The 19,196-nt window shown below is 48.9% G+C and overlaps 1 protein-coding gene across 2 annotated transcripts in view; it reads left to right on the forward strand.

The window, feature by feature from the left end:
- Window positions 1-19,196, forward strand: part of BCAT1 (branched chain amino acid transaminase 1) — an 88,791-nt gene that overhangs the window by 15,235 nt on the left and 54,360 nt on the right. The window lies entirely within an intron of this gene.

Here is a 19,196-nt window from a genome sequence, read left to right on the forward strand (position 1 = left end):
TAGGAAGCGTGGCACTCCCTCTCTTTAACAGTCCCATTATGTTAGAGGTTAAATTAACTTTCTTCCCATTAGGAGAACGTCAGCAACTATTACTTGATTGCTACTGGAAATGTGTAGGCTTCGCTGGTCTCGAGTAGCTTTTGTTCTTCCACAAATCCAGTGAAACCACCTTTTCCCCCCCAGATAATCAAAGAGATTGTGTCCTCTGATAAACCAGTCCAAGCGCCTGGGTTTCTGAACAGCCTTGAAGCTCTGGGTTTTAGAATCTCAGGGTGGGAGCGAGTTTGTGTTGAGCTCCTGTGCAGAAATTAAACTGCAAACCTAAACAGAATTGTACTCCTCTAAGCTCATAGGATTTTGAAAGTTCTACCTCAAGAAGATGCATGAAGTTGCCTTCTACTGAGGCAGACCCCGAGTCCGTCAAGGGTACAGTTGCCAAGTCCAGTTCAAGAAATATCTGGGGACTTTGGGGGTGGAGCCAGGAGACACTGGGGTGGAGCCAGGAGCAAGGTTGTGACAATCACAAGAATTCCGAAGGAAGTTCTGGCCATCACATTTAAAGGGACTGCACACCTTTTAAATGCCTTCCCTCCATTGGAAATAATGAAGGATAAGGGAACCTTCTTTGGAGTCTCATAGAATTGGTCCAATCTTTTTGAAACTTTGAGGGTATTTTGGGGAGAGGCACCGGATGCTATGCTAAAAATTTGCAGCCTCTACCTCAAAAAACAGCCCCCTCTTGAGCCCCAGATACCCGCAGATCAATTCTCCATTATACCCTATGGGAATTGGTCTCTATAGGAAATAATGGAGTGCCCAGCAGACATTCTCCCTCCGCCCGCCCGCTTTCTAATGACCCTAAAGTGGGGGGAGGCCTCCAAACCATAGGATTCCCTGCCCCTACCCAGGGATTAGTAGGAAAAGAACAAAACACTGTGTAAATTACACGCTTCAATTAATGCTCTACACTCTTTTACTTATACATTCCTTACTATGATACACATCAAATACTCATAACACAATTACTATAAGAGTCCAAAGTCCTCAAACAGAAACTCTGTTGCAGATGAGATCCAAACTAAATGCTGCAAATAGGTACCAAATCCTGCTGTCTTTATATCACTCTTGCTGGCAGACACAAATAGTACCAAACAGCCTTGAATCAATCCTGAGGTAGCAGTCTTCTATTCAACAGGTGCGGCTACACGAGTCCCAGGTTTAATTTGTGTTTCATTTGTCACTGCCACTTCCCACGTATTCTTTACCCTCCAAGTTTACCAAAATACCCTCCCAAGTTTCAAAAAGATTGGATCAATTCTATGAGACCCCAAAGAAGGTCCCCTAATCCTTCATTATTTTCAGTGAAGGGAAGGCATTTAAAAGGTGTGCAGTCCCTTTAAATGTGATGGCCAGAACTTCCTTTGGAGTTCCTTTGGAGAACCAGTTTGGTGTAGTGGTTAAGTGTGCGGACTCTTATCTGGGAGAACCGGGTTTGATTCTCCACTCCTCCACTTGCACCTGCTAGCATGGCCTTGGGTCAGCCATAGCTAGGGTGACCATAATGTCTGAAGGCCAGCCAGGGACACCTTTGGGGGGGGGAAGGTAGGGGTGCGCGCGCGCCCCGCGGGAAACAGGAAGTGGCGTCACTTCCGGTGACGTCATGCCACCGCCGGAAACAGGAAGTGGTGTCACTTCCGGCGACGTCATGCCACCGTCGGAAACAGGAAGTGACGTCACTTCCGGTGACGGCACTTCCGGTGACGTCATGCCACCGCCGGAAACAGGAAGTGACACCACTTCCTGTGACATCATTTCCCCCGCGTCACCTGCCGGAAACGGGAAGTGACACCACTTCCTGTGACATCATTTCCCCCCCCCCACGTCACCTGCCGGAAACGGGAAGTGACGTCACTTCCTGTGACATCACTTCCCCCAAATGACATCATTTCCCCCAAATGCCACTGCCAGAAACAGGAAGTGACTTCACAGCACTTCCTCTGACATCCCCAAAAATCCCCCAAATATCACCGCCGGAAACAATTTTGTTCTCAAATCCTGTATATACTTCATCAGTATATGGGATAAGGCACTTTCTCAACTGTGCTGCATAATGCAGCCTATTTATTTTGTCCTGTTTGCTCTGTTGGCTCTATCTGCGCCACCTTCATCACTTTCGGGGTGTGGATCCCCCAGTGGGGTGGTCTCCCGACTCCCTCCGCCGGCTGTTTCTGATAGCCCTGCGCCCCCTCTTTCATTTGATATGTGTCCCGTGCGGGTGCCACCCTCCCGCCAGGAGATGCCGCAAAATGAGCCCCTTTGAGGCTTATGGCGGCAGGGCTCGGGGGAAGCGAGCTAGACTGCTGTTCTTTTGAGGGGTTATAGAGTGTTTCGAGCCCGTCCCTGTGGCATCGGTCCCATCGTTGTGGGACCCAGGGGGCCGGCGCAGCGGCACGCCGAAGCAGCCTGTCACTAATAACACAGTCGAGATGCAGGACAGGAACCCGGAAGTGACCGACAGGCTGCTTCAGCGTGCCGCTGCGCCGGCCCCCTGGGCCCCACAACGATGGGACCGATGCCACAGGGACGGGCTCGAAACACTCTATGACCCCTCAAAAGAACAGCAGTCTAGCTCGCTTCCCCCGAGCCCTGCCGCCATAAGCCTCAAGGGGGCTCATTTTGCGGCATCTCCCGGCGGGAGGGTGGCATCCGCACAGGACACATATCAAATGAAAGAGGGGGCGCAGGGCTATCAGAAACAGCCGGCGGAGGGAGTCGCGAGACCACCCCACTGGGGGATCCACACCCCGAAAGTGATGAAGGTGGCGCAGATAGAGCCAACAGAGCCAACAGGACAAAATAAATAGGCTGCATTATGCAGCACAGTTGAGAAAGTGCCTTATCCCATATACTGATGAAGTAAATACAGGATCTGAGAACAAAATTGCACCAGAAGACACAAACACAAAGCTCCCTTACACTGAATCAGTGCTTGGGTCCACCAAAGTCAGTATTGTCTACTCCAGTCACAAACACAAAGCTCCCTTACACTGAATCAGTGCTTGGGTCCACCAAAGTCAGTATTGTCCACTCAGTCACAAACACAAAGCTCCCTTACACTGAATCAGTGCTTGGGTCCACCAAAGTCAGTATTGTCCACTCCAGTCACAAACACAAAGCTCCCTTACACTGAATCAGTGCTTGGGTCCACCAAAGTCAGTATTGTCACATAAGAACATAAGAGAAGCCCTGTTGGATCAGGCCAGTGGCCCATCCAGTCCAACACTCTGCGTCACATAAGAACATAAGAGAAGCCCTGTTGGATCAGGCCAGTGGCCCATCCAGTCCAACACTCTGTGTCACATAAGAACATAAGAGAAGCCCTGTTGGATCAGGCAGTGGCCCATCCAGTCCAACACACTGTGTCACATAACAACATAAGAGAAGCCCTGTTGGATCAGGCCAGTGGCCCATTCAGTCAGGAAGGGAGGAGGGAGGGAGGGAAGGAAGGAAGGAATGGAGGAGGGAGGGAGGGAAGGAAGGGAGGAGAGAGGGAAGGGAAGGAAGGGAGGAGAGAGGGAAGGGAGGGAGGAAAGGAAGAAAGGAAGGGAGGAGGGAGGGAAGGAAGGGAGGGAAGGAAGGAAGGAAGGGAGGAGGGAGGGAAGGAAGAAAGGGAGGAGGGAGGGAAGGAAGGGAGGAGGGAAGGAAAGGAGGGAAGGAAGGAGGGAGGGAAGGGAGGAGGGAGGGAAGGAAGGGAGGGAGGAAGGAGGGAAGGAAGAAAGGAAGGGAGGAGAGAGGGAGGGAAGGAAGGAGGGAGGGAGGAGGGAAGGCAAGAAGGAAGGCCAGCCGCCCCCCCTCCGCCAGCCGCCCCCCCCTGATTTTGGCTTACCTTGATCCAGGGCGGTGGCGGCCTCTCCTCCGGGCTGCTGGCGGGGCTGGCGGCGGCTGCGGAGGCCGGGAAGGCGGCGGAGAGGCCGGCGCTGGTCTCTGGAGGGCCTCCAGGGACCAGCGCTGGCCTCTCCACGGCCTCCGCTGGTCTCTGGAGGCCCTCCAGGGACCAGCAGCGGCCTCTCCGCTTCCGGCGCTGGCCTCTGGAGGCCTCCAGGGACCAGCGCCGGCCTCTCCGTGGCCTCCACGGGCCTCTGGAGGCCTTCCAGGGACCCGCGGGGGCCTCTCCACTGCCGGCGCTGGCCTCTGGAGGCCTCCAGGGACCAGCGCCGGCCTCTCCGCGGCCTCCGCAGGGCCTCCAGGGACCCGCGGGGGCCTCTCCACTGCCGGCGCTGGCCTCTGGAGGGCCTCCAGGGACAAGCGCCGGCCTCTCCGCGGCCTCCGCGGGCCTCTGGAGGGGCTCCAGGGACCCGCGGGGGCCTCTCCACTGCCGGCGCTGGCCTCTGGAGGCCTCCAGGGACCAGCGCCGGCCTCTCCGCGGCCTCCGCGGGCCTCCAGGGACCCGCGGGGGCCTCTCCACTGCCGGTGCTGGCCTCTGGAGGCCTCCAGGGACAAGCGCCGGCCTCTCCGCGGGCCTCTGGAGGCCCTCCAGGGACCCGCGGGGGCCTCTCCACTGCCGGCGCTGGCCTCTGGAGGCCTCCAGGGACAAGCGCCGGCCTCTCTGCGGCCTCCGCGGGCCTCTGGAGGCCCTCCAGGGACCCGCGGGGGCCTCTCCACTGCCGGCGCTGGCCTCTGGAGGGCCTCCAGCGACCAGCGGAGGCCGCGGAGAGGCCTTCGCTGGTCAGCGCTGGTCGCTGGAGGCCCTCCAGAGTCTCTGGAAGGCCTCCCGGGACCAGCGCCGGCTGCTCCGCGGCCTCTCCGCGGCCTCCGCTGGTCGCTGGAGGCCCTCCAGGATCTCTGGAGGGCTTCCAGCGACCAGCGGAGGCCGCGGAGAGGCCACCGCCGCCGGGCCCCGCGCACGGGCGGGGAAGGCGGCGAGTCAGGGAGGGAGCGTCCCTGCGCGTGCGCAGGGACGCTCCCTCCCTCACTCGCCGCCTTCCCCGCCGGCGCCCGCGGCCCACCGCCTCCGGGGCTGGCTAAACCGGGACCTCTAAATGGTCCCGGTATAGCCAGCCCGGGAGGCGGGAATAGGGGGCCAGAACCGGGACATTCCCGGGCGCCTGGGACGGTCTGGCCACCCTAGCCATAGCTCTGGCAGAGGTTGTCCTTGAAAGGGCAGCTGCTGTGAGAGCCCTCTCAGCCCCACCCACCTCACAGGGTGTCTGTTGTGTGGGAGGAAGGTAAAGGAGATTGTGAGCCGCCCTGAGACTCTTTGGAGTGGAGGGTGGGATATAAATCCAATATCTTCATTTACCTCACAGGGTGTCTGTTGTGGGGGAGGAAGGTAAAGGAGATTGTGAGCCACTCTGAGACTCTTCGGCGTGAAGGGTGGGATATAAATCCAATATCTTCATCTACCTCACAGGGTGTCTGTTGTGGGGGAGGAAGGTAAAGGAGATTGTGAGCCACTCTGAGACTCTTCGGCGTGAAGGGTGGGATATAAATCCAATATCTTCATCTACCTCACAGGGTGTCTGTTGTGGGGGAGGAAGGTAAAGGAGATTGTGAGCTGCCCTGAGACTCTTTGGAGTGGAGGGTGGGATATAAATCCAATATCTTCATTTACCTCACAGGGTGTCTGTTGTGGGGGAGGAAGGTAAAGGAGATTGTGAGCCGCTCTGAGACTCTTCGGAGTGGAGGGCGGGATATAAATCCAGTATCTTCATCTACCTCACAGGGTGTCTGTTGTGGGGGAGGAAGGTAAAGGAGATTGTGAGCCACTCTGAGACTCTTCGGCGTGAAGGGTGGGATATAAATCCAATATCTTCATCTACCTCACAGGGTGTCTGTTGTGGGGGAGGAAGGTAAAGGAGATTGTGAGCCGCTCTGAGACTCTTCGGAGTGGAGGGCGGGATATAAATCCAGTATCTTCATCTACCTCACAGGGTGTCTGTTGTGGGGGAGGAAGGTAAAGGAGACTGTGAGCCGCTCTGAGACTCTTCGGAGTGGAGGGCGGGATATAAATCCAGTATCTTCATCTACCTCACAGGGTGTCTGTTGTGGGGGAGGAAGGTAAAAGAGATTGTGAGCCGCTCTGAGACTCTTCGGAGTGGAGGGCGGGATATAAATCAAGTATCTTCATCTACCTCACAGGGTGTCTGTTGTGGGGGAGGAAAGTAAAAGAGATTGTGAGCCGCTCTGAGACTCTTCGGAGTGGAGGGCGGGATATAAATCCAGTATCTTCATCTACCTCACAGGGTGTCTGTTGTGGGGGAGGAAGGTAAAAGAGATTGTGAGCCGCTCTGAGACTCTTCAGAGTGGAGGGCGGGATATAAATCAAGTATCTTCATCTACCTCACAGGGTGTCTGTTGTGGGGGAGGAAGGTAAAGGAGATTGTGAGCCACTCTGAGACTCTTCGGAGTGGAGGGTGGGATATAAATCCAATATCATCTTCTTTAATCAGGAACCCATGCTAAGGCAACTGCTCACATCGACGTTTCTTAGTATTTCTGATTTGCACAAATGGTTCTCCAAACCGTGGGATCACCTTCCCCCACCTGGGGATTGGCAACCCTAGTCAAGGGCAGTATTTTGTCTCCTCTGACAAGTCATGGCCCTCAAAGATCTCAGGTTGAGGTCTTTCAGATCACCTGCAGCCTGCTTGTTTTAACACAAGATGCCAGAAGTCAGGAAGGGAAGCTTTGGCAGGTGTCGGCTTCTCACCTGATGTAAACTGCACCTGCTGAAATTCCCTGTTCTGCGCAAGATATGGGAGCTGCTCGTTTTTTGAATCTCGCTTGGCCTGGTCAATCGAGCAGCAAAGAAAAATAACTTTCCCTTTTCTGGCTTGAATATATTGGAGACTGCCTTCTTTTTCTTGGGTTGCTTCCTGTTTGGGTTGTCCTGTTCAGGCATTACCTCTCCCCCCCCCCTTTTTTTTGGCTTGATGGTAAAACTTTGCAACCCGACTTGCAGTCCTTCAAGGCCATTGATGCAGATGTCAAAAATGACAGTATTACGGACACACACAAAAATAAATGTTCATGGCTTGGATTAGTATAAAACTGAAGTATATGCAGGAGTGTGCACATGGGGTTGGGCATAATGGGCATGCAAGAAAAGAAGTAATTTAATTTTATCCCTGCTAAAAAAATCTTTAAATATGCCTTTTACACTTTTAAATTCTCTCTCTCTCCAGCCCCTGGATCCTTAGACATAGGGGTAAGCTGCAATGTTGCCTCTAAACGAGAGCCAGTTTGGTGTAGTGGTTAAGTGTGGGGGCTCTTATCTGGGAGAACCAGGTTTGATTCCCCACTCCTCCACTTGCACCTGCTGAAATGGGGGTCAGCCATAGCTCTTGTAGGAGTTATCCTTGAAAGGGCAACTGCTGTAAGAGCTCTCTCAGCCCCACCCACCTCACAGGGTGTCTGTTGTGGGGGAGGGAGATAAAGGGGATTGTGAGCCGCTCTGAGACTCTTGAGTGGAGGGCGGAATATAAATCCAATGTCTTCTTCTAAACTGCAAAGTTTGTGAGCAAAAATTCTCCTTGTGAGCTACTGGTATTATAGTTGTGAGCTACTGGCATTAAAATTGTGAGCAACTGCATAAATTATTGTGCTCTGGGATCATCTTTTCTGAGCTAAGACAAAAATGTGTGAGCTGGAGGCTAAAAATCTGTGAGCTAGCTCACACTAACTCAGCTTAGAGGGAACACTGGTGGGCTGCTAGTGTACATACATCTGTGCGGTCGTACACACATAACTGAACAGTTGGTTAGCACTGGGTTAGGGGGACAGATTTTTAGCATTCCCCACAGTTCAGATTGTTGTTCTGAAGAATGCAAATAAAATAACACAACTGGGAAACCTGACAAGCAAATCCCACAATTTAATCAAAACCGTAGCACGCTCATATCATCTGCCTACTTAGAGTCACCAAGAAATTCTGAAATGTTATTGCGAGATCATTTAAAGGTGAATTAAGAAGGTGGCATTTTCACGGATTAGGGACGGGAGATTGAAAATAGGTTTTGTGCACGGAGAAGAGCTTCAAACTCGGCCCAAGAAAGCCTCCCGATGAATGGGAAAATTTTGCCAAGTCTTGCCGATCCAGTTCATTGTCTGCTGATGTCTGAAGTGCCGACCAGAGGAAATGGGGGAAGGGGAGTGAAAATGCTCACTGACATTACTTTGGTGAAAACTGAAACTGCCGCCATGAAATGCTCTAGACAGGTGTGTCAAACATGCAGTTTGGGGGCCGAATCAGGCCCCCGGAGGGCCCCTATAAGGCCCCCGAGCAACTGGCTGTCATCTGCTTCCTTCTCCCTCTCTCTTGCTTCCTTCTGCATCACAGCTTGCTTTGCAAGGCTTGCTCAATTGCTCAATTGCACAGGAGCTACAGAGCAAAACCTCTGTTCCTCTATTGACTGAGGCTCCTCCCTTGCATCCCTGAGGCTCCTCCCTTCTGCATCACAGCTTGCTTTGCAAGGCTTGCTCAATTGCTCAATTGCACAGTGGAGCTATTGAACCAAGCCTCTTTTCCTTCTGTTGGCTGAGGCTCCCCACCCCAGTCCCCTGGGGAACCCAGAGCTTCCTTTGCCCAGTTCACTGGATGCCATGGGAGGAATACAAAGAAAGCATCTTTAACACCAATGAATGCTAATGTTTTAAGTATGTTTTAAGTTTTTTTTTTTTTTTTTAAATATATATATATATATATATATAAATATATATATATATATATTTAAATATATATATTTGCATTTGTGTTCTTTATAAAATTTGTGTGTGCTCTTTATAAAATTTGCTACCTAATCTTAAATAGGTACACATATGGCCTGGCCCAACATGGCTTGACCCAACCAACATGGCTTGGCCCGGCCCAACAAGATCTCATTTATGCCAGATTTGGCCCTCATGACAAATGAGTTCTACACTCCTGCTCTAGGATTTGCAAAAACTCTATAGTTTTACCAGTTCCCCAGTCCCAAAATTGTCCCAGGGCTTGCAGATTGTGGTCTAGCAACCGTATTCTGCCCCCCACCCCATATCCAGAATTTTCCCAACCCAGAGTTGGCAACCCTACATATGACCATTCTTTTACATGACTTCCCGCTGCGTGTTAACAGCTCAGTGGGTCCTACTGGAGGGCTCCTATCAGGCCCGTGAGCAGCTCAGCCTCATCTGCTTCCTTCTCCCTCTCTTGCTTCCTTCTGCATCACAGCTTGCTTTGCCAGGCTTGCTCAGTTAAGCTACAGAGCAAAGGCTCTATTTTCTCCGTTGACTGACCAGCACATGAAGCAACATCAAAAAGCTCACAATGCCCAGCATTTCATGTTTTCTTTTGGATCTTATGCTCAAAGCATTGACAATGAGATTTCTGTTAATAAATCTCAGTAATCAAAAGTTGGCTTGCAATTTATAGACACACACCTGGACAGCATACTCAAGATTGCTGCAGCACAGACATTGTTTCCAGATTTAATGCAATAATTCATAGCAAGAGGCCTCAATTATCAGAGATTGTTAAATAAAAAAAATTGCAAGAGCGCTAATCTTTTAAGCATGTTTTATTTTAAGTTAAAAAAAATCTTTAATTGTGTTTGTCTGTGTCCTTTATAAAGTTTATATCTCTGTGTGGCATTACAAGGTCTCATTTATGTCAGATCCGGCCCTCATTACAAATGGGTTTGACACCCTTGACGGGTGAAACAATGTCATTTCCTGGAGATCTGTTATTGCCATTGTGTAGGGCCTTAAACAGGGGTGGCCATACTGCAGCTCGGGAGCCACATGTGGCTCTTGCACACTTATCATGTGGCTCTCAAAGCTCCCACAACCTGTCAGCTGGCACTCTCTTTAAATCACTTCTTCAAGCCGACTGGCAACTTGGAAAATACAATTAAAGTAAAGTTACTTTCTTTCCACCTCTCCCTCCCTCTATTTTCCTTCCTTCCTTCCTTCCTTCCTTCCTTCCTTCCTTCCTTCCTTCCTTCCTTCCTTCCTTCCTTCCTTCCTTCCTTCCTTCCTTCCTTCCTTCCTTCCTTCCTTCCTTCCTTCCTTCCTCTCAAACATCTGACATTAATGTGACTCTCAAACATCCGATGTTTATTCTATGTGGCTCTTACGTTAAGCAACCCCTTACCCTGTGAGGTAAACTAGGATGAGGGTGTGTGACTGTTTTGATGTGACGCGAGTTTCCATGTTAGAGGGGGATTCACACTGGGATTTACCACATCCTAGTTTGACACTCTGACCACTATACCACACTGCCTCCTTATATTTTAGATCTCTTTTCCCCTTCCTTTGGGACAAGTGAGTCAACATCTGACTGACTTTTGTCATTGCTCATTTGTTCTAGTTAATTTCACAACTTTAGATTCTCTTGGAAAAGTCCTTCACCCACCCTTGGGTGGCAGGAGCCCAAAAAGAGAACTATCCTCAGATAGGAGACAAAATTTATAGGTCAAAGGGCTTTTAGCCAACAGTTTTAATATAGTTGTTATTGTTTTGTCCATTCTGCCAGTTGGGCAGACAATGCAGTTGTGAATCAAATGAAATAACGCCTGATCTGACAAGCTGGTCAACAACAGAGACACTTAGAAGCACTGTTCTCGGAGTAGAAATGGCGTCTTGGGCCATTCTGTTCTTTCCGCCATCTCCCGTGTCCCCAGCTGTTCTGGAGGAAGTACATGGCGAAGGAACACAATAACAAAACAAAAGAGAAAAAAAGGCCAGTACTGAGAATAACAAACATACAAGTTGTTTAATTTGAAAAAATAAGGCAGTGTTATATGAAGATGAGTCATTTAAGGTTCCTGTTTGTGCCATCCAGGGTGAAAAGTCCGAGAAAATCTAGAACTGTTTCTGGGCCATTATTAACCCAAGTGCAAAAATAAATGTTTTTACTTAAAAAAAAAAAGCAGAAAAATCCATGCCTTGTTTTTGGGCAGGAGCTCACAGGAGCAGAGCTCTGGAACCTCTAAATTTTATTGTACTCTTTCTTTCTCCCCCCCCCCCCAATAGTTGCTTCTGGGCTCCATTGTTCAAACCTCCTGTGAGAATTTTGCTGAACTTTAAGATTTGACAAACTTTCTAATATTTTTCCTCACAAGAAATGGGGAAAAAAACCAAAACATATAAAACAGATGGATGAAAATCTTCATCATGCCACTGTGCCACACAGGAGAAAGTAATTTTAAAAGTATGATGGGAGTAAGGTTTTATTGTGACAGTTCTAATTCAAGAAGCATTTTAAGGTGGATGCCGAGCTGATATAATTCAGTACACCTTCATTGGCATATGCAAATGAGTTTGTAAATGAGCTGCGGCGCCTCTTTTTCTACAAAATGACCCCTGGAGCCCTTCAGGGGCAGCCCTTCATGACTTGGGACTACAATGACTAACCTCATGGTGAGGCCTGAAGTTCCCAAGGAAGATACCCAACCTCCAGTTGGCTTGGGGATCTCCCAGAAGTACAGCTGACTACAGAGATCAGTTCCCATGGAAAAAAAAATGACTGCTTTGAAGGGTGGAATTTTTGGCATTATGCCCTCCCGAAGTCACTCCCATACCCAACCCCACTCTCCCTATGCCCCACCTTCCAAATCTCCAGGAATTTCCCATCCTGGAGTTGGTAACCCCACTCGGGACCCTCACCTGCAGGGTCACCTCCACCAGTCTATACTCACAAGCAATGTTCCCTCTAAGCCATGGTGTCTTGTGAGCAAAAATTCTACTTTGTGAGCTACTGGCATTAAAGTTGTGAACTACTGCATACATTAGTGTGCTCTGGGGCCATTTTTCCTGAGCTAAGACAAAAATGTGTGAGCAGGAGGCCTAAAATCTGTGAGCTAGCTCACGCTAACTCAGCTTAGAGGGAACACTGCTCACAAGGCAGCCAGTCATCAGACCAGGGACTGTTAACGGTTCCTCCACTCAGTCTAGCGAGAACTTGAACAAGTAAACCCATGAATCTGAGCTTCAGCCATAATAAACGCTTTCGGCTGCGTGTTGACGGAGAGAAAGAAGTTTATGGAAGATAAGAGTGAATTGTCTTGTCTGGGTCAAGTTAGCTGTGGTGCCTTGGAGGTGTTTTTGTGCATGGTTAAGGTCAATAGAATTATGTTGTAAGTTTTGCAGGCCTCCCTCTGCTCTTTTCCTGATCCGAAATGGCCACAGGGTGTCCTCCTGTGCCGTGTTGGTTGCTGCGAGTGTCTTGATGAGCCAACAACGGGGCAGATACCACCCCTGGTGCCACTTGAGGTTGATGGAATGGTATAAGGCAAAGGTCTGCGGCCTTTATCTGCACATGCTGTGACCATGCTCCAAATCCAATTTGTGTGCACCTCGGAGAAGCATGCAGTGTCAATATAAGATAGTGGGTTCTATGCATTGAAGAGGCGAGGCGGTCGTGATAAACAGCTCTTTTTTAGATACAGCGTGATAAGTGGCGGCTCTACTAAGACTGGAGAACTGGGCCAAAAAGAAATGCTTCTTCACACAGCAAGTTGTTAAAATGTGGGATTTGCTGCCAGAGGATGTTGTGGTGGCCCCAGGTGCAAGTGGAGGAGTGGAGAATCAAACCCAGTTCTCCCAGATAAGAGTCCACGCTCTTAATCACTACACCAAACTTGTTCTCCGTATGTTCTTACGTCTAATCCCCTTTTATAGCTTTCTATGCCTGGTCCTCACGCCCATTAGTTGGCCTAAGCTATGGAAGGGCTTGGGAGGGTACTCTGGGCCTTCTCAAGGGAGACTCTTAACCCAGAGTGGTGGCAACAATTGGTGAGACCCCCCCTGAGTCTTGACAGGCCCATCCAGTCCAACACTCTGTCACACAGTGGCCAAAAAACCCTCCCAAAACTGGTGCCATCAGGAGGTCCATCAGTGGGGCCAGGACACTAGAAATCCTCCCACTGTTGCCCCCCCTCCCAAGCACCAGGAATACAGAGCATCACCACCTCAGACAGAGAGTTTTGTCTGTATCCTGTGGCTAATAGCCACTGATGGACCTCTGCTCCATATGTTTATCCAGTCCTCTCAGGGAGCCGTCTGTGTTTGTAGCTGCCACCACCTCCTGTGGCAGTGAATTCCATGTGTTAATCACCCTTTGGGTGAAAATTCATGGAGGATTGGTCCCTTCATGGTTGCTAGCCATGGTGAATAACGGAGACCTCCATATTCAGAGGCAGCATGCGACGAGGCAACATCAGGAGAAGGTCTGAGCCTCCGTGGCTTCTTGTTGGCCCTCCGGAGGAACCGGTTGGCCACTGTGGGAAACAGGATACTGGGCTAAATGGACCACTGATCTGATCCAGCAGGGTTCTTGTTATGTTTGATATCATTTTGATAATTTTCTTATATCTCTGTGCAAGAGCTAAGGAGTGGAGACTTGCATCGTAACCACAGGACTGGCTTTTTGTAGAAAAAGCCCAGCAGGAACTAATTTGCATATTAGGCCACACCATCTGGCACCGAGCCAGGTGGAACTGCATTCCTGCCCCCCAAAAGCCGTGATGTTGTACGGTCTTTCTCTTACTGAAATCTGGTTCAGTCAAAATCAAACAACATTGACAGTATTGGGTGGAGCTGTGCATCGCCTGAATGTATTCCTTTTCCTCCAGATCTCTTCTGGAAAGGTCACGAGGAGTTCCAAGCCTTTTCGGCTGGAGTTAAAAATAGTCTTGAGTGACTCAGCTGCTGAGCGCCATCGCTTTCTCTTCTTGATGAAACAGCAGCGGATTTGCAAAATTGGGGGGAAGGGGGAACAACCCCAACCAGCACTGAGTGCCATTGTTTTCAATGGCGTTTTCCAGCACAGCTGGCTTTTCTTTTCTTTTAACTTTTTGTATTTTATTAATAATCCAGACATCAAATAACAAAGACAAAGAAAGAAAGGAAGACCTACAAAGACCAAGTAGTTACAATATGAAGCTGGAGAGTAAGGGCTTAAATAAGCTACTTAATTTCATCATTATTCTGGCTCCAATTTCTAACTTTTTGTAATTCTACTTTGTATTATTTCCATCTCTTTTCTATTCCCTACTATGATTCGTCTCTATTTTCTAAACTATCCTAGCATTTTTCAGCCAATCATATTAGGGTTGCCAAGTTCCTTTACATTCTTGTATGTTTCCTCCCTTCAGTTTCACTGAAAGTCCGTTTCTGCTGTTTCGAGTAATTCGAGCACAGCTGGCTTTTCAAGGTGAAGGGACATCCAAAGCAGAGCTGGAAATGCCTTCACGACAGAATTGCTCCAAATGACCAGGTGTCATTTTGTAGTAAAAGAAGTGCCAAAGCTTATTAGCACAACTCATTTGCATATGGGACACACCCCCAGACATCACTGGAAGCTGTACTAAATTATATCAGTTCAGCATCTACCGTAAAATGCTTCTTGAATGGTAAATGTCATCATAAAACCTTACTGCCATCAAACGTTTAAAATGGCTTTCTGCTATGTGGCCACAGCAGCAGGATTTCTGTCTGCTTTATATGTTTTGGTTCTTTTCCCATTTTTGTGTGTGTGTGTGTGTGGGGGGGGGGGGAAATAATAGAAAGTTTGTCAAATCTTAGAATTCAGCAAAATTCTCACAGGGGGTTTGAATGATGGAGCCCAGAAGCAAGTGTTGGGGTGGGGGGAAGAAAGAAAGAGCACAACAACATTTAGAAGTTCCGGAACTCCGCTCCTGTGAGCTTCTGCCAAAACGAGGCCTGCAAATGACCAGGCCTCGGATTCAGCGGGAGCTCACAGGAACTCAGCTCCTGAACCTTTCTGAGAGTTCCACCTCCTCCTTCCCACCTGGTCCATTGAATAGTAGGTGGAGCTGCATAACAATCCCTGGATGAGCTCCATCACCTATTTTTCTACAAAACAACACCTGCAAATGCTGTAACTTCTAGTTGTTAATTCTTTTAGAAGGCCTTTGACTTCCAAATGGTGTTGGGGGGGGGGTGTGTGTGCAGTTTTGGGAAATCATTGCAATTTGGGTCTTTGCAACAGACGCAGCAAGGTTTTTAAAAACTGCAATAGGAGTGTGGCTACTGCCTCTCTGCATGCTGTAGTTGGTGTGCACTCGGCATCATTACCTAATGTGTTCATGGAAATAGGGGGATGCAGAGGCATAGCTGTTTGGAGAGGGGTCGTGGCTCAGTGGTAGAAAAGCTGCTTGGCATGCAGAAGATCCCAGGTTCTGGCTAGTACCGGGGTCCATAAACAGACACCATCTTCCACAACTAGGAAGAGAGCCAGCGTGTTAAGAGGGAGAGTCACAAATCTGGAGAACCGGGTTTGATTCCCCACTCCTCCTCCACATGAAGCCAGGGCTGGCCCTGCCAGCCTTCTGGGAGCACCAAATTGGGCATCCCCCATGTGACTCAGTGACATTATCTGTGTGTGGTGGGGCACCAGAAGTTAGCCTTGGCTAGGGTGCCAGGCAATCTAGGGCCACCCTTGCATGAAGCCTGCTGGGTGACCTTGGCTCAGTCACAGTCTCAGTGCTCTCAACCCCACCTGCCTCACAAGTTGACTGTCGTGGGGAGAAGAAGGGAAGGCACTTGTAAGCTGCTTTGAGGCTCCTTCGGGAAGTGAAAGGCGGGGTATAAAAAAACCTCTTCAAACGGGAAAGCCAGTTTGGTGTAGTGGTTATTTTTTTTTTTTTTTTTTTTGCCACTGTGTGACACAGAGTGTTGGACTGGATGGGCCATTGGCCTGATCTACCATGGCTTCTCTTATGTTCTTAAATGCACAGACTCTTATCTGGGAGAACCAGGTTTGATTCCCCACTCCTCCACTTGCAGCTGCTGGAATGGCCTTGGGTCAGCCATAGCTCTCATAGGAGTTGTCCTTGAAAGGGCAGCTGCTGCGAGAGCTCTCTCAGCCCCACCTACCTCACAGGGTGTCTGTTGTGAGGGGGCGGGGAGGAAGGTAAAAGGAGATTGTGACCGCTTTGAGACTCTGAGATTCAGAGTTTAGAGCGGGATATAAATCCAATATTCATACTCTTCTTCTTCTAGGCAAACGGCAACTCACCGACCCTGTATTGTGCCCTCTCTGGGATATGACAGAGGTGCTATTTTTGCTTTTTGCCTGAGACTGCAGAATCCGGGAAGGAAGTGGGGGAGGAGGGACAAGCACCTGGCAGACTACAGTACACGGGGCTTGGCCGCATTCAAATTGCTGAGTCTCAAGTCAAACAGGCCTGTTGTTGGTTATGTTTCACGGGCTGGACTTTTTGCCAAGCACGCACTAGTGACGAACCTGATTTCCAATGGGACAGGCTAAAAATGGTTGGGCCGGAGCCTCAGCTGGTTTCCAGATGCGGTCAGAGAGGCCCCTGTGTGTGCCGACTCTGGCAGCATATCTGATCTCCTGCTGAGTATGAAATGATTGAGCATTGCTCTGGAATGGTGTTGAATATCAAAAGGAAGACGGACAGCCAGATCTGTTACGAGATGGGCGTCGAGCTGCTTGCCTCTGAATCATTCCATCCTCTGCTTGGCCTGAAGGACGCTGTCGAAATCTTAGCAGCCTGGGAGTGCGGATAAATAAATACACACACGTGGTTCTCTTAATAACCTGTATGTGCGTCCAGTCAGTTCTTTTATTTCCATTTTGTTATCCCTCATCTTTGTGGGGGACAAATGGTTTGCAAAGTCTTTGAAGTACAATCTGTTACTGAACTTAACAACATAAGAGAAGCCATGTTGGATCAGACCAGTGGCCTAGCCAGTCCCGCACAATGTCATACAATGGCAAAAAAAACCCCCAGGTGTCATCAGGAGGTCCGTCCGTGGGGCCAGGATACTAGAAGCCCTCCCATTATTGCTCCCCCCAAGCACCAAGAATACAGAGCATCACTTGCCTCGGACAGAGAGTCCCAACAGTACGCTGTGGCTAATAGTCACTGATGGACTTCTGCACCATATGTTTATTCAATCCCCTCTTGAAGCTGTCTATGCTTGTAGACGCCACCGCCTCCTCTGGGAGCGAATCCCATGTTTTAATCAAGTACTTCCTTCTCTACCTTCTCCGTCCCATGCATAATCTTGTAAACCTCTATCATGTCACCCTGCAGTCGACGTTTCTCCGAGCTAAAGAGCCCCAAGTGTTTTAACCTTTCTTCATAGGGAAAGTGCTCCAACCCTTTAATCATTCTAGTTATCCTTTTCTGCATTTACTCTACTTGCGGAGGCCCAGTGTTGCAGGCTGCTGGTGATGTACTTCCTTCAATGCTGTTTTTAGGGAGTAAACCAATCTCCTGGGAATGGATAGGGTGGTAGGGTGAGGCGGTAGGAGGGAATGGGGCAGCTCTACCCTCACATCTCCTTTTTCCTGCTGTTGAAATAAAGGGTTTCAGTGTCCCCCCCTTTCAGCTCAGGAGGTGGACCTTTGCCACTCAGCCTCAAGAGACTTCTCATCCTTCTTTGGTATGCTGGCTGGAATTTCCTGCTTGTAAATGGGTCCCTCTTAGGGTCGCCAACTCCAGGGTGGGAAATTCCCAGGTATTTGGGGGGTGGAGCTAGCAGAAGGAAGGGTTTGTGGAGGGGAGTTGTATAATGTCGTGAAGTCCACTTTCATTGCCGCCATTTTCTCCAGGGGACCTGATCTTCATTGTCTGATGCTCAGCTGGGATTCCTGGAGATCTCCAGGCCCCACCTTGAGGCGAACAACATAAACCCAAAGGTGACTGTGACCAAAATTACTAAAATACATACAATGTTTATTACAATAAGAACAGGCAAACCATAGAAATAATATTCACATAAAGGAATTCTCAGTCCAATCCTTCTGAATACAATTCATAGCAATCCTGTAGAATTCACGGTATTCCTGAAGATATCTACCGTATGTATCCTATAAATGTAGTAATGTTCCATCTCCATACATCCCACAAAAATATAATGTATAATATAATTCTTGTTCCAATAATGCTTTTCCTCAGGCACGGTATTATAATATTATTTCCATAACATCCTTGAAGATACAAACTCAATACATAAGCTTATGTTGGACAATATGTCTGATCAGGCCTCAGATTCAGTGGGAGATCACAGGAGTGCAGCTCCTGAACCTTTCTGAGAGTTCCACCTCCTCCTTCTGAGAGTTCCACCTCCTTGTCCATTGACTAGTAGGTGCAGCTGCATAACAATCCCTGGATGAGCTCCACCACCTATTTTTCTACAAAATGACCCCTGTGGCTGATTCTACGTACTTCTCACAGGCCTTGAGCCAACTGAGCATTTTGCCTGTCTTCAAGGATGTTATGGAAATAGCACTATAATCCCGTGCCTGAGGAAAAGCATTATTGAAACAGGGATTGAAATACTGGCTGACCTGTTGCACACATTATGTCCCGTGGCCATGAGCTAAATTGGCACTTCATGTTCCTGTGAATTAATTTCTGAGCATGGAACTTGAATATGCTATCTGTTGATTGAACAGACGGGGAGGAAGTGAGGACCTTTGTAATGAGTGAATTGTCCCTTGGATGGACCGATATTCTGTTGAGACTGTAAGATATGTACTAAGGCTTTATTTGGGGCAGGAGCTCACAGGAGCGGAGCTCCGGAACCTCTACATTTTATTGTGCTCTTTCTTTCTTATCCCCACCCCCTGAATGCTTGCTTCTGGGCTCCATTGTTCAAACCCTCTGTGAGAATTTTGCTGAACTCTACAATTTGACAAATTTTCTAATATTTTTCCCCACAAAAAAAAAAGTGAGAAAATAACCCAAACACATAAAGCAGACAGATGGAAATCTTCCTCATGCCACTGTGGCCACATAGGAGAAAGTAATTGAAAAAGTATGATGGGAGTAAGGTTTTATTATTATGACAATTCTAATTCAAGAAGCATTTTAAGGTAGATACAGAGCTGATATAATTTAGTCAGGGGCGTGTGGTATATGCAAATGAGTTATGCAAGTGAGTTGTGCTAATGAGCTCCAGCACCTCTTTTTCTAAGAAATGACCCTTGTGTAACTGATAGAAAGGAAGTCCTCTTCCAATCTGGTCAGCGTAATTTAGGGTGGTTCTTCTGTTACCAGACTGGTGTGTTTTCTGTTTCCCATTTGCTGTTCCCTCTTGGCTCCCGTTTATGATAACATCTGCTTTCAAGAAATCAAATGCAACTGGGGTAATGACATTCTTACTAGGGGCAGAATTGCCGTTGGTCTTGTTTTTCTAGCTGTTCACCACCATCGACCCTG

The sequence above is a fragment of the Heteronotia binoei genome, chromosome 8, assembly GCF_032191835.1.
Source record: "Heteronotia binoei isolate CCM8104 ecotype False Entrance Well chromosome 8, APGP_CSIRO_Hbin_v1, whole genome shotgun sequence".
In the NCBI taxonomy this organism is placed as follows: domain Eukaryota; kingdom Metazoa; phylum Chordata; class Lepidosauria; order Squamata; family Gekkonidae; genus Heteronotia; species Heteronotia binoei.